General features: G+C 45.9%; 1 non-coding gene across 1 annotated transcript; it reads left to right on the forward strand.

Moving 5' to 3' along the window:
* The first annotated feature begins 7,694 nt into the window (after positions 1 to 7,694).
* On the forward strand, positions 7,695 to 7,767 carry TRNAA-AGC. The gene has a single exon. It is a non-coding gene; the product is annotated as a tRNA-Ala (tRNA).
* Positions 7,768 to 13,132: the final 5,365 nt, after the last annotated feature.

Below are 13,132 nucleotides of genomic sequence, written 5' to 3' on the forward strand. Positions count from 1 at the left end.
CCTCCACCAAGCTCGCGTCGCGAACGCCTCCTTCTGCCTCGCTCCTCCCTGTCTCTGTCGCTGGAGAGAGAGAGAGAGAGAGAGAGAGAGAGAGAGAGAAGGAAGGAAGCAGCGGGCTGGGTCGGGAGAAATAATAATTTAATAATGGAATTAAGGTGGCCTGCGAATTTCGTGGGGGGTGGGTTTAAAATGTTTAAATTTAAATGGGGGGCAGCGGTGGAGGCCCCGGGTGGGTGGAGGCTGCCTCGCTATCGCATCGGGAAGGTTTTGAATCCGCCACATGGCGCACGTAATTCGGCCGCTTCGTCAGATCCAGGAAAAAGCGAGTGGGAGCAGCACCAGTCACAGGAAACTGGTTGCTAACGGCTGCCGGGCTCCGCGTTAACGGCGCTAGCGGCGACGCCAGAGTAGCGCGCGCGCGCCCGCCCGCCCGTGCTGCTGCAACGTGCACTGATAATGGCAGGATTACCCCCGGGGGTTTGCCAAATTTGCAAAGTGCAGAGATAGGTGGACTTTGGCGGGATTTTCTTTGTTTGTCTTCTTTGCAAAATGCTCATAAACTGATGTTGCAAGCTACTGCACCTACGATCTAAATATTAGTTGATTTTCCTCTTGCATTTCTAATTTTTCTATGGCAAAATTCACTTGATTTTCCTCTTTTAAAGTTTTTTTTCAAATCAACGCATTATTAGGTAGGGTGACAACATAGCATTGATATTAGTAGATTCATCATCACAAAAATGTGCTTTCAACTTCATAACATGTTGCCCATTTCGTCTTAAAAATGGGCTCACATCTATTATGAGCGGAAGCAAAGCTAAGACATTGATTACTTGAAACAAACAATACTCACTTAGACGCATTCACACTTTGGGACGAGTACTGTCATCAACAATAGAAACGGAGAACAAACCGTAAGAAGCTCAACTCCTCTAGGCATTGAATGTTTTGCTAGGACGCATATCTAGCTCTCACATGCAGAAGGGTCGTAGCTCGTAGGTTGTTGCTAATTAACCAAGGGAGGTACCAAGTACGTCGCTCATTGCTTAATTAAGATCGAAATGATCTCTAGAAATCAGACCTGTCAGAGTACGGGCTGGTGATCAGCTCCGCTATTACAAAGAGCAGTTTAAGAGCACATTGCTCATATCCTACTACCAAAATACTTTATCTCTCCCTCCCAATAGTTATTTTTGTGTTTCACATGATCACCGCTGCAGTAGACTACCAAAAACTAATCTCCAATACCAACCCAGGACATGGGGTCCACACATCAAAGTTTCTTTTTCTTTTTTTTCCTCACCATCCCTCTCTTATCCTCTCGACTCAACGCACGCCCCCTCTCAATCAGTCGCTCTCTTCTTCTTCCCCGCGCAAGCCGCACCCCCTCTCCAGACGGCGGCGCCGGCCCAACCTCCCCCGCGTCGGCCGCGCCTGCCCGCCTCGGTAGTGGCGCCCACTTCCTTCCTCCTCGCCCGCGCAAGCGTAGCTCTTCCCGCCGGCGTCCTCCTCCCGTTCCTCTTCTTCTCCGCAGCCGCAAGCCACGTCCGCCCCCCTACTCCCCGTGCCGGAGGTAGGCAGCTCCCTCATCTGGGTAGGCTCGGGTGTGCAAAAATGGCCGGCAATCCTCCACATGGTGGCGTCAATCGCCGAGCAAGGGTACCGGAGGGAGCGAACATATCCGCGTGCCAAAAACCAACCGCCGATAGGGGAGTGGGTGGAGAGGGCTGCTTCTCCCCTACATCAAGGGGAGAGAAGGTGAGTTTTTAGCAATTGTTAAAAGAATTTTGGTATTGGGGAAGGGATTGGTAGTCTGCTGGATGTCTCTCTTATCTTAAAATCACCTAAATGGTAGAATTTTTATATTGACGGTGAATATGAGCAATCCGCTGGATGCGTTCCGAGTGCCTCTCCGCGGCACTTTTGGCAGGCGACACCAACACCACGCCATCGGGTAGAGGAAAGCGAATTTTACGGTCCGCGTTGCGCCTCTACGCCCGTGCCGTTCTTGCAATGACACGTGGGCCCCGCCGGCAAAAATTCTCTCAGCGCGCGGGGAGCGGGAGTTCTGTGACCTCTAGCACGTGAGACGTTTAAAGTTTAACGGTTTCGGCAAAATGACGTAGCGACCCCTGCTTTTTGAGCAGTGACCACTGACACCACCAGGGGCAAGACCGTGACTTCACGCGCTCCGAAACCCACGCGAATTTGTACTCGTATCCGTCGCCAGGATTTCGGAGATCTGGCCCGTGACGTGACCGCCGGTCGGTAAACAAATACCGGGCCTCTGACTGGGTAGCGGTCCAACGTCTCTCGCTCGCGCTTTGAATCACAGCCGCCGGATGACCATCCGACGGACGGGAAGGCTGTTTCTTTTTTCTTTTTGCCATTTCATTTCGGCGGATGTCCATCGGAGGTCGCGATGTGCGGCTCGGGAGGAGAACGAGTCCCCGTGCGCCCACATGACGGCAGCACGGTGGTCGGGTTGCTTGCGAGCCATTTAAATTTGGGGGGTGGGGGTGTGTTGGCATCTCAGGAAAAAAAAAAAGAGGAGGGGGTGGGTTGATTATGTAAGCCCCGGCCGTGTCATCCAAAATGGTCGGTCTTGTTCTTCTGGTTCAAAGGTTTGATGTGGATAGCAGAAAAGACACGGAAGGAAGATGCTTTTTCGTTTGTTTAAAAGTGTGTTTTCAAGTGTCAGCTTGGATTACCTTTTCCATTTCTTATCATATAAGTGAAAATGCCCATACACCTTTCCACAACAAGATAATCATCAATGACCGTAGATGTCATGTTCCAGACCCAGTAGCAAATTATTAGAATTGAACTAGCTAGCCAACGCCTCAAGATGGGTATTACCGTGCTAGATCCTAGAGCTTTTAATTTCTAGGTAGATGCAAGAAAAAATTAAGTGTTCGCCAAAAAAAAAATGTAAACAGCCAGCTTGTCATAGATCGGATCAATAATGAGTTATGCATGTCTGGCGTTACCATGTTGCATCACACTTCGACTCCATTTGGTAGAACTTCAGCTTCTCACAAAACGTCTTCAGCTCCGGTTTCTTTGGTGTAGTGGCCTCTCTAATGGAGCTGAAGCTGTTTTGCCAAACGTTTGGTAAAACAGCTTCTCAATGGCAATATGGGTAATTTTACGATCACTTAATGCTTGGAGAGAGGAGAAGCCCATTTTTTGACTCCTCCTCTCCAGTGTAAGCTGTTTTGCGGGTTTTTTTCGACTTCGATGGTGGAGCCGTTTTGAAATTGCTCCTTTGGTAGGGCTTCAAAAAAACCGGTGAAGAAACACTTTGAGCAACCCTACTAAAGGAGACCTTTGATTCGTACCTGCCTACCTGGTTGGCTTGCGAAGTCAGTTAGGATTTTGGGGCTTGGAAATGGTCCATTATTGAAAGATAGCTTCTCCCTGCGCTTACTTCTTCTTTGGCCTCCATTATTATGCATGTCAGAAACTTGACGGTGAGAGAAGTCAAAAGCCAACACACAATTTAAGAGCAAACTTAGGGGGTGTTTGGATCATGGACTAATTTTTAATTCGGATCACATCTGATGTTTGATATCAATTAGAAGGACTAAACATGAACTAATTATAAAACTAATTGCATAAGCCATGGCTAATTCACGAGATGAATCTATTAAGTCTAATTAATTCATGATTAAGTACATATTTACTGTAACATCACATGATCAAATCATGGACTAATTAGGTTCAATATATTCGTCTCGCGAATTATCCTTCATTTATACAATTAGTTTTATAATTAACCTATATTTAATATTCTTAATTAATATCTAAACAGAATTTAGTCCTCGTTTGATCGGGGCTTAACTTGGTCTACTGCTGCTGTTCGGTCCCATTTACTCGGAATATTCCTCAGCTTACGGTGTTGTCCTCGTTCAATTGACTACTCTTACTGCAACTGTGTGTTAAACTCCTATATCCTGATGAAACTCCTTAATTCAACTCGACCCATTGAAAAACGTGGAGGGAACGCCATACAGAAAGTGCACTGAACCCACGAGGCCACAACCCACATGATCCCAAGTGACACACCCAACTGGGCCTACTATGCTCTAGTCCAGGACCACTGTGCAGAAAATCACAGGCAATGCAAAAAGGGAGTACCATTTTAAGAAAAACACTTTTCCTGTTCTGCCTATACGAGTACGCTGGTCCCAAATCCGCCAAAGCTCCTATCAGTACGAGATAAAAAAACATTACGCCTAATTACATCCACGATTATTCTGGCATGCATACATTAAGTTCGTTCTCTACACAAGGACAGTACGTACCCCGTATGAAAGCACGAATGCACGATGCCATACGAGACGGCGTGGTTTGGTCAGATCACTGTCGAGATATCCTAAATTCCTAACAAACTTAAAAGAATTTTCATGTATTTGGCTCAAAAGCACACAGGAAGAATGGAAGATCGGCTCACATATGGGTTACCGTACCGGCACCTGCCAATGGCGAATATTTGTCATGTTGACCCCCAACCTTTTTGAGCACCTTGCGTTCGGAGTTTAATACTACTATACAACTGCCTACTGCCTACTGCCTTTTCCCTGGTGTCCACAGCACGAGTCGCAAGTAATTAATCAGAGCCTCGTGCATGCGCCCGATCTGCGCCGCTCGGCATGTGAGGTTGTGAGCTTTTCTCACGAGCTCTCCCTATGCTGAAGGGCATTTTTTTTTAATTTAGAGAGGAGAATTTTTTTTTTATCGTTTTGCGATTCAGGGTTTCGGGCCCTACATGTAAGAAGGCTGATGGTATCGTGCATATGTATTGATCATAAATCCACAATTAAGAAGGCTTCCAGAAATCCAGATCATCCTTGGGATCTGATAGAAGTGGCAGATGTTTTGTTATAAAAAAGAATAGGTCAGCATTTAACAACGTAGATTGAGTCCGATCCGATTCATATGGTCACATCACTTCCGCTTGAGAAGTAGCATCTACAACATGGTATGTCGTTAGCAGGCCACTATTTGGAACTCCACATCAACTCAATCTATTATTACTCCGGCTGTTTTGAGATGTAAGATGATTTAGTTTTGTCCTAAGTCAAATTTGTTTAATTTTATCAAGTTTATAGAGAGATATGTTAAGATCAATAATACTAAATAAATGCATTATCAAGGTACTTTTATTATGATTTTGGTGGAATTAATTTTGTGATGTAGGTGTTGGTGTATTTTTTATAACGTTAGTCAAAATTATAGAGTTATTTTTTGCGAATCACACAGTATAGACGCAGATGCTCACATACATGCACGCACACTCACCACTACGAACACATGCATGCAACCCTACCCCTATGAGCACTTCCAAAAGACTGAGTTGGCAAATCCTCGAGATTAACAAAGTCACCACTGGCGCCTCGCATCAACGGGCACGTCGCCTACCACAGAAAAAATAGCGCTGGTTAAATCCTGAAATAAATCCAGAAAAATACAAGTACCAGTGCCAAGTCGAGGACTCGAACCTAGGTGAGCATGTTCCACCACAAGGAACCTTGCCAGCTGAGCTATGCTCAGTTCGTATTATAAAGGTTTGACTTAGGATAACTAACATGACTTAAATTTTGAAATGGAGGAAGTACTTGAAGGAAGAGAGAAAATGCTGGAGAGCTTACCGGCATTCTTACAAGTACCTATGACTCCAACATGTCAAGCCAGCGGCCTACGAGAACTCTAATGAATGATTTGTACAATTCTTATAGATGGTACATCCTTCATTTTAAATTGTATAAGTTATTTTGGATTCTCTAAATACATAACTTCCGGTGTACATCTAGATATATGTTATGTCTAGATATATAAGTAAAAGCCATGTATTTAGAAAAAGCTAAAACGATTTACAATTTGAAACGGGACTAGTAATTACCTATATCTCTCGAAATATTCATGCTAACCAAGTAAACCGGTTGGCGACCCTGTGCTAATAATTAGTAAGAGGACAGGGAAAAGGATTGATTATTGGTTTATGAAAAAATGACGAGTTATAGCTAGGATAATAGGAATGCGCCAACTAAATGTGATGGCAGTGGTTATACTGGTATGCACGAGGAGAAAAGAATATTCGTTTGCCAATTCTTCACGATAAGATAGGCTTAGGTTCTTGCACCCCGCCGGTCCGCCAATCCACCTCACGGAATAATGAGTGAGAACCAAGTTTCCTTATCTCTCAAGAAAAGAAAATGACAAATTACCTTCTTCCAGTAGGTGGAAATGTTTTCATCGGGTGTCTCTCAATCCAATCATAATCATCAAAGGATGCAACTGATACACTGCTCTTTCTGCTGGCTCGCATGTGTCCCTCGCAGGCGTCAGACCCTTTCTGTGTTTAATTTGATCTCGATCATCTTCTCTACGGTGGTAGTACGTACTTCTGCAACAAGCAGCTTTTACTGTTCACGGGTCCGCAGTAAATCTCTACGCTCCAAATTAAACATCGCTGTGATGTACATGATGACCTCCCAAATGCATGCCACTAACTCGCTACACTACCTTGCTTGAATTGGCCACGGATATACTGTTGTTGAAGTAGGGAACTGATGATGCATAAAAAAAAAAGGAGAAGAAGAAGGAGGAAGAATGATTGTTTAGTTAGCGTGATCATACGTGCGTGGCGCTTTATGACGATCATGTGTCCACAGGATTAAAGGTGGCAGGGGCCACATCTGGCATGGGCTCGCGCGGGTGCATGATGCGTCCGTGCAGGTGCAGGTGCCACGCGCCACGCGCCACGCACATGACCCGAGTGGCCCCCCCCCCCTCCCGTCCCACTCGAGCCGAGAGATTGCCGGCGAAACGCGAGGCAGCGCACGCATCCGGACATCCGAGGGCCCCGGCGCCCGGTTCTTTCTTTTTCTGCAGAGTGGGCTGCCTGTGCCGCTGGACGCTGGTACGAAGCCTGCCTGCGGGCCAGCGCGACCTAAACGGACCCGGTATTCAGGTCTCGGCGTCTCGCTGCCGCCGCCGCCGCCGCCTGACGCTTCCGCTAGTTGAGGAGGAGGTCAGGGCTCAGGAGGTGTGTGCAAAGACGAGCGAGACTGCTCGGTGCTTCGATGCGCAAGTACACGAAGCTGGTGAAGTGGCCTGCCTGCATGGACCATTAATATTCGGATTACCGGCCCGGCCCGACATGTGAGGCGCTCTAGCTACCAGCATGCATGCATGGGTTGATCGATCGACACGACGACGCCGGGTTTTGATCTGCCATGCATGCTCCTCTCATCGATCAGCTGGGACCGGGGGGCGCGGTCCTTGTTCCAGCTCCTCTGAATCCTCTCTGATAGATGGATATTATTGGTTTCGATGGGGACGTTTCGGCGCATCCGTTGTTGAAGCGTCGGCGTCGATCTCCTCTGGTCTGGGCCTGCAGGGGCTACCCACACACACACACACACTAGGCGAGAGGCTCGTGCGTATAATTCCGGAGTGTGTGCCCATGTTCTAGTTGGAAAGCGAGACGCTGACGCGGACGCGAAGCTTTTAATTGATCGAACAGTACCGCGTGATCGGCAGTGTCCACTGTCCAGTGTGCGTGCATGCAAAGGTGTGGAGCAGAGGGAGTAGCGGGGCGAAGGGGACGTGACCTTGCGTCCTTGCGGGGGCGCCCATGAACCGGTACCAAGAAGTGTGTATTTGGTTAAATTTAATTTATCATCACCGGGGATGTAGCTCAGATGGTAGAGCGCTCGCTTAGCATGCGAGAGGTACGGGGATCGATACCCCGCATCTCCATTTTTGTTTCCTTATTTTTTAAACGATATACACTTATCATTCCCCTGTTCATCTTACAAGCACCTTTTTTTTTTTCTGTAGGTGTGCACCATGTGTCTTCTTATTTGCACAGCCCAGTTTTAACGACCCCAAGAGTACAATGTGAATGACTGCGCACAGCTTTCTCTTTGGAGGTCTGCAGTTCATTTTTTGGAGATGAGCAGAGTACTCCTGCCGTGCGCACTGTGCAGGTAAAATGTGCATTGACTTCGCACAACTTTCTTTCTGCCTGTAATACATAGATCGTCCTTTTTCGGAGGTATAACGTAGGAATAACACTATAGCTCCAACTGTCACTAGTTCCGTGGATGCAATAAAATGCCCGCCGCTGATCACCCACTGCCGCAGGCGCACATGCCAGCCTAGCTGCCTACGGTACTAGGAGCCACGGGTGCGTGCGCCAACAGTGCCCGGATCCAGCGTTCGGCACACGAATTCAAGCCCGCACGGGCCGCGGGGTCGGCGACGATCGATCCTTCATCAATTCGCCGCATTATCCTGAACCGCTGCACGGGCTCGCGAGCGCGGACATGTCCAGACGGCAACTTCCTTCCTTCCCGTGGTGTCGGTGAACAGCTGGGGTATACGGCCGGCGTGTTGCCATTGCCCCGGCGAATGACTAACCGTAACTGGTAATGACGCCGGTGACCGTGCATTTGATGCACATGAGAGCTTAGCCTAAAAGGAAAAGGCAGCTAGCCTCGAACTGTCTCTAAGAATTTAACTGATGGAGTAGTAGCGGTTACTACGTATGCTCGATCGGGAGAGTGAGTGGTGAACTGATGGTCCGTCCGCGGAGCTCACTCTGGCTGGCGGTGGCCATCAGGCCATGGAGTGACTTGAGGAGCCGAGCTGGCGGATTGAATCCTGAACAGTAGGAGAGCGTACGAGTCGCCGCCACCAAACATGTGCGGCCGACGCGACGCGATTAGGCACAAGGAATGTGCACCCCCACTCCACTCTCTAGGTGTGTAATGGCCTAATACTTCGTAGGGTGTCCTTGGGTTTCCCTTTTGGTGCTGCCAATCCACGCTCCAAGCGCAACAGTTTCCTTTCACAGCACTCAGTTTCACAAACCAAAAACCAAGAAGCTTCTTCAGGGCGCACGGGACACTGAACGGAGGACTTTCAGTTTCTTTACTATACAATACAAAACCGATCCCGTTCCTTTTACCTTTTTCGGCCTGTGGCTGTGGCTGCTGGTCTAGACGTCTACTGGAGTAGTCTCTAGGGGAGCAGAGGACTGAAGAAGACACGCACAAACTGCTGCGAGATCCGGGCGCGTCGTCGTTTCGTGGCTCTTCATCGCCTGGAAAAGAGCTGCTGTTTGCTTCAGGATCAAGCTTGGGACCCGCCTGTTTTTTTTTTTTTGCCTTCTTTCTTTCCTTCAGAACCAACCAAGTGCGCATTATTGGTGCGAATCAAGCATCCAAGCACGTAATTAACAGTTTAGGCTTCCGTCCTGATGCGCTTGTACCAAAGCTCCCGTGTGTTACGGTCGAAACCGCCGCAACAAGATCTGGCAGAATTGGCAGATTGCGTGGAGAAACTGAGCAACCGCAAGAAATCTGAGATCTGGGAACGAACGATCTGCACAGATGGACATACTGCAAGGAATTCTGCACAGCATCATGTGGTCTCAACTGATGGTAGGAAAAGCTTGCTTTTGAAGAGGACTCGAGGCCAGGCTTGCTTTGGATTCTGACCAAATAAAAGTGACGAAGCACCAAGAAGCTAACCGCGCAGAACAAACCTCAAGAAACGGAACATTTCATAATCACAGAAAGCAAATACGTAACGAAAACACTCAAGACACAAGGTTCTTCCTTTTTTTCTCCGTAGATATACATTGGGTTGTGTACAAACAGCGTTTAGCTCAATGCCCAGCAGCACTTTCTGAGGCATCGTTACGTAATTCAACAAGTAGTCAAATATTTACAGATTACAGATTTACAGGTTTAAGCTGACAAACCCCCAAAGATCAAGAAGTTGGTGGCGGATAAAACATCTGTGGCATGGTGACATAATTGATAAGCCTCGCAAGGTCGACATCTCTATAAGGATCGAAATAGATACAGTCGGATTCCAGCAAGTTCTCGAAACGATCGGTAGCAGAGTTGTACGACATCCGGTGTTCTCCAACTCTAATCGAGCCGGCATCTTTATTCCCAGAATGATTTCCGGACGGTGGATGCACAATCTTGCTTGATGCAAGCTCACAAGCAGCGCAATAATGGCCTGCACAGAAAGAAAGTGAGAAGTTGAGAATTGACAATGTTGTAAGTTTGAACAGAAAAGTCCCACCAGCTACAAAATCTGTAGCTCTCTTTGCTCTCAGAATGTTTTGGTTATTATTATGCCTCACTACTAAGGAATTATCCATATGAATCATGAAAAGCAATGTTTTAGGAATGCAAAAGGATCTAAAGGGCTTCTAGCGCTCTAAGCCTTTAACATTAACTGTAAACCAGTGTTCAAGATACATGGGAGTTTTTTGGAGGCCAAAGGCTATTTTAGAGCTTGTAGTGCCTGGGTCCTCGATTTGTTGATAGCATGCTGCATGCCTAATGCCATTGATCAAGAGATGGTAATCGACAGTGTCATGCTGCTGTCCTTAATTCCATACTGATAGAAGCATGATGGTTTTGACAATTTGTATTCAGAACTACAGCATAGCAATGATGTAGAAATCTATGTCACTAAGCTTTGCTATGTTCATGTCCTAGGCATTAATAAACTATATTGTGGTACCTATCGACGCTAGTATTACCCAACTGGGTGTCTCCCAGTTTTGTTGTTTTCCGATTGGTGATGCTTATCATGATAGTGAACATGGTTACTACAATGAAGTTATGTTTGTAGGGAGGACTCACCAAGACATGCATGGTAGTCATATACAGGGCAGCAGCTGGAGCTGGAGCTGGACAGCTCAGGATACCAATTTAACTCCCAGAATTCAGCGAAGAAAAGTGTGCGCTCACGGGGCAATGAGATACCACCATCAGCTGCAGCAGCATCTCTGCTCGCCAAAAAGTTGGCATGGTAGAATTTCGGGGAGCGCAAGGATCTGGATTCATACACTCCGCATATAATGTCAAGCTGATAGCTCGGTTCCTGCAGCAAGCAGAAGGATCGAGAAGGTTTCAGCAGACTAGAAGCATGAATAGAGTGACTTGTGAACTTGGACAACTAGTCAATGACTTATGGGTGTTCTAACAAGGAATTTAAAAAACACAATAATTAGAGCAAGGTGGTAACAACTAAAACCACAAGCATATACAGTCAAAACATGGAATAAAGAGGAAAATAACAGTAGCATGGGGCTGGTGGACATGTGATTTACTAGTGGTCCAGTGTCATTATGCTAACAGAGCAGTGCAAATCACTAAGCCACTAACGAGGAATGATTACCCTACAGGATAATACTAACAGATAGCAGAAAACACTAGCCGTAACCAATAATCACCAAGATGCCAGCTAGCTAGTAAGGCAGTAACATCAAACTACTAACCAGTAACCATTGACCAATGAGCACCAACCGGCACAAACCATCAAATGGCTAAGCTACTAAACAGTCACCAGCAAAGGGAAGAGCAGAGCACGGGAACAACAAGAGCGCGAAGCCAAGAAAGAGATGTGATAAAGAAAAAAAAAAGGAGGGAGATTCTAGGGAGGGGGGAGGAAGATCTTTACCCAGCGATAGGGTTTCAGCGGTGTGTAAGAATAGACAAGGTCACTAAAAGAATATCACATCCGAAAATTAGGCTGACAGATTTTAAAATTGATAAAGGAACCACATATATGCGTCTTGTTGTAGAATGATGACAAGTGATTCCACCAAGGTCGTCATTTCACCATTTCACCTCATCGTCTGTGTCATCCTTGTGACATGGCAGCCACGCGGCATGAAAAGTGATTGAAATATTATTTTTTGCCAATTTCCTCCTACTTGTGTTTCCCTTTTGTTCAATTACGTCTCACATCTTTCCTGTTTACGATATTTATTTCTCATGTCCATTTTGTTTGACGATTTAATATTTTCCAAGAAATTTGACCTAACATTTTTTTACAAATTTGTTAACTCAATATTTGTAGTGAATCAAACTTTTTTATATAAGAAATTGAATTCAACATTTTGTAAAAAAATGTCGATTCAACATTTTTTCATATTTATTGAGTCGATAATTTTTAGTTAATCAATATTTTAAAACAGTATGGCGGCATAGTATAGATTTGCAATTTTTTTAGACAATATATTTTGCAAAATGCTAAAAATAAAAAATAAAAAATAAAAAAAATTCGACCTTGTAACTAATATAATTGGTGGAGGCCCATACTGGCAACCTAAGCCTGAAGAAGCCCATGAAATCAGTACATCTTCGTAACTTTTCTTGAAGGACCAATTTGCTGATCAATATCAAGCCTTTCGTTAACTCTACCGTCAGCTAACTTCTTTTTATCTAATCAAGGAGCTCCACCTTATCCAATCTTACTACTACAAATTATAGATAGTATTTGGTTCGTGCTAAGGTAATGTAAACGCAAAGGGAATCAGATTACAGTGTATTTGGAGGTGGAATGGGTGATTGCCCTCTTTGTTTGGTTGCACTCTGGTAACGTAATCAGATTACTGTGTGGGTGCTATATCTGATTACGGTGGGGGAGGAGGGGTAACAAGCTTGTATAAATATTATTTAGGTAAGGGATTCGATTGCAGTGTCAATTGATTATAAACCACTGCAACCAAACATATGTAATGGGATTCGTTACCTTCAGTAATCAGATTATGTTACATTTGAGCCAACCAAACACTACCATAGAGTTATATTTTATAACCTTCGCATTAATCATCACGATGAATTTCGGGAGGCAAATGTAAAGTCAATTGGCGCGGAGTTAACAGGCCAACTCCAGGCCCACCAAACTAGGGGGCCTCGGGGTCCTCGACCTAAGGAAGTTTGCACGGGCCCTAATGCATGCGAGGAGGTTACAATCACCATTGGAGATGGGAAGAAAGCCCAATTCTGGCAGTCAGCGTGGATCGAAGAAGGCCAAGCACCAAAAGATTTGGCACCAATTCTGTTTGCCTGCAGTTCAGGACAACACATGGGTGCGAAACATTAGGTTTTTTTTTCCGAAACAAACTGTGCAGGAGAGCTGCCGATTATATTAAAAAAGAGAATACATCCAGACTGGACACAATAATAAAAAGCAGAATAACAACACCGGCCAGTTAGATTGGGACATCAACGTAGCCGCACAACTCCACGCGAAACACCAACTCAAAACAGTCACCCGGTTAGATTGAGACATCAACACGGCTGCT

This window comes from Setaria italica, chromosome IX, assembly GCF_000263155.2.
Source record: "Setaria italica strain Yugu1 chromosome IX, Setaria_italica_v2.0, whole genome shotgun sequence".
Classification (NCBI taxonomy): Eukaryota; Viridiplantae; Streptophyta; class Magnoliopsida; order Poales; family Poaceae; genus Setaria; species Setaria italica.